Raw genomic sequence first — 2,162 nt, forward strand, 5'->3', positions numbered from 1 at the left:
AAACACTAAAATTCCCATGCAGTAGTACATAATCAACGAGAGACTAATTGCAGATTCTATGACAAGGACAATAATCACTTCGAAATGAAAGTCGTGGGATACATACAGGAATGATTCACGATACAACGCGACGCTTCCTGCGCTGGAGCTATGTCAAACGAAGACACCAAAGTTATTTTTAACTTGAGCGTTATTGGTGTTTCAGTGGCATTGCAGGACGTGCCGGGCGCCGTTGCTCCTGAATTTAAGACAGAAATTCCGCAAAGATCGGGACTGGTTTACAAAGCGTAGAATTTTCTTCTAGATCTTTGTGACGTCATCCACGAGAATGCGCCTTTCTCTGCTCCCATTAACTGTTGCTGCATTGCTGTCGCCTGCTACTTCTGATCATTCAGGTAAAACAAATTGGAACTTGTTGCCCTTTTAAAATTCTCGTTTTTGGCAGAAAAGTGGAGGAATGGAAATGGTAGCTGATTATATTTTAAACATTGCACTGCCGCATTGGCTGCAATATGACAGTCTGAAGAACGCTATAAAATTTCGTGTATTTAATGGTTCGAAAACCTCATTCTTCAATAATGAACTTATACAGAGATGTTTAACACAATACAAGAGCATTTCTATTTTCTGTCGCCCGAAAGAGTAAAGAGTGCGAGACTTTTTCATTTTTTCCTTCCCCCTGAATACAACTTTTATAAGATAAAAATTCTTGAAAAATGCCAGAAAAAATTAGAGTATTTTTACTGCATATTCTTGATAGAACTTATACAGCTTACTCAATGGACCTCAAATATCTATGAAGTTCATAGGACGACAATTGAACAACTACAATTGTTTGAAGACCTGATGACTCGTTGACTTGTTATCTTTCGTCAGTTACCTTGTATTAAAGCAAACTGCACTCAATCTTAATTCATTCTAGACGCAATTACAGTGAGAAAGCTTTAGTAGATTTGTCATTTACAATACTTGAATATCATCGACATAATTATTAGTACACTGTAATATACTTATTTAAAAGAAATTACATCTGATATTACGAAATAAATCAGCGTCTCATTAGTTTGCTTAACAGTCTTTCATTTCTTTAGCTACATGCTAGCCACGCCGTTGTTACTGAGAGTCCTATACAGTATGCCATCGTAGCTCATCAATAAATATTCAGGGTTTTGCTAAATAAATTTTAAGTTCTTGAATTTTGCCATGTTAAAAATTCGCAGAGCAGGAAATATTATAATTATTAGAAAATTAGTGAAATCGACTGTTATTTTATGCACAAAAGCTTTTTTTTTCTTAAGTACAGTAAGTTCTAAAAAAAATTGCAATCACAATTTGTAAGGACTTTTCTTCAATTTTCTTTTCTTCCACTGGGATGCTGTTGCAAGGCAGCTGTTTCATAAAGGAGACATAAAAGTATTGAATTAAATTGCATATGGAATTTAGGCCAAAGGCCAAGCACTGGGACCTGTGAGGTCATACAGTGCTGAAAGAAAAATTGACAATAAAAGGTTTGAAAGTTGTAACAGGAGGAAAATCTCGCAGCCGCACTATGAATCTATTGTTAGGAGAGGTTGGGAAGTAAGATGGAAGAAAGAGAATATGAATGGAGGTATAGTAAAAGGAACGAAAGGGGTCGCAGCTAGGGGCCGAAGTCACGCTGCAAAGAACATTAATGCCAACATTGCACCGCATGAGGAGGACTGACGGCACTATCTCCCTACGGGGGAAAAAGTATTGATGTACGAATGCTATAATAGTCTCCGGGCCACGTGAGCTTGCCAAAAGCGCCATTCTGCAAAATATGAAAACCAGCTAGAATATTCAAGCTGGATGGTCGAGAGGTCATTACAGCGGCAGTTGGAAGTGGAAAAAACTGTAACTCTACTAAAAGTAGAGTTTCACCTTCTAATAAAACCATTTCTAAAATGTTTAAACCTAGAAATGATCTCATTTACCTAAGAGAATGTAGATGTGAGGAATAGTTTTCAAAATTATTTTTAATCCAGTCCTGAACAAAATGACACATGATTTACTTTTCCAACGGTGTGATTACAGTTATGCATACTACCAGAGTGCCATACTTGGCTATCTCACCTGGCCGGAAATTATAAGAAACACCATAACAGAATAAAGAAAAGTAACAGGTAAAATTTAATATAAGT

At 36.6% G+C, this 2,162-nt stretch overlaps 1 protein-coding gene across 1 annotated transcript in view; it reads left to right on the forward strand.

Moving 5' to 3' along the window:
- The first annotated feature begins 210 nt into the window (after positions 1 to 210).
- Positions 211 to 2,162, forward strand: part of LOC135212710 (uncharacterized) — a 20,271-nt gene continuing 18,319 nt past the window's right edge. Inside the window, exon 1 of the mRNA XM_064246401.1 lies at positions 211 to 395. The gene's annotated coding sequence lies outside the window, so the exon portion shown is untranslated. The remainder of the gene's footprint in view (positions 396 to 2,162) is intronic.

Source organism: Macrobrachium nipponense, chromosome 41 (assembly GCF_015104395.2).
Source record: "Macrobrachium nipponense isolate FS-2020 chromosome 41, ASM1510439v2, whole genome shotgun sequence".
Taxonomy (NCBI): domain Eukaryota; kingdom Metazoa; phylum Arthropoda; class Malacostraca; order Decapoda; family Palaemonidae; genus Macrobrachium; species Macrobrachium nipponense.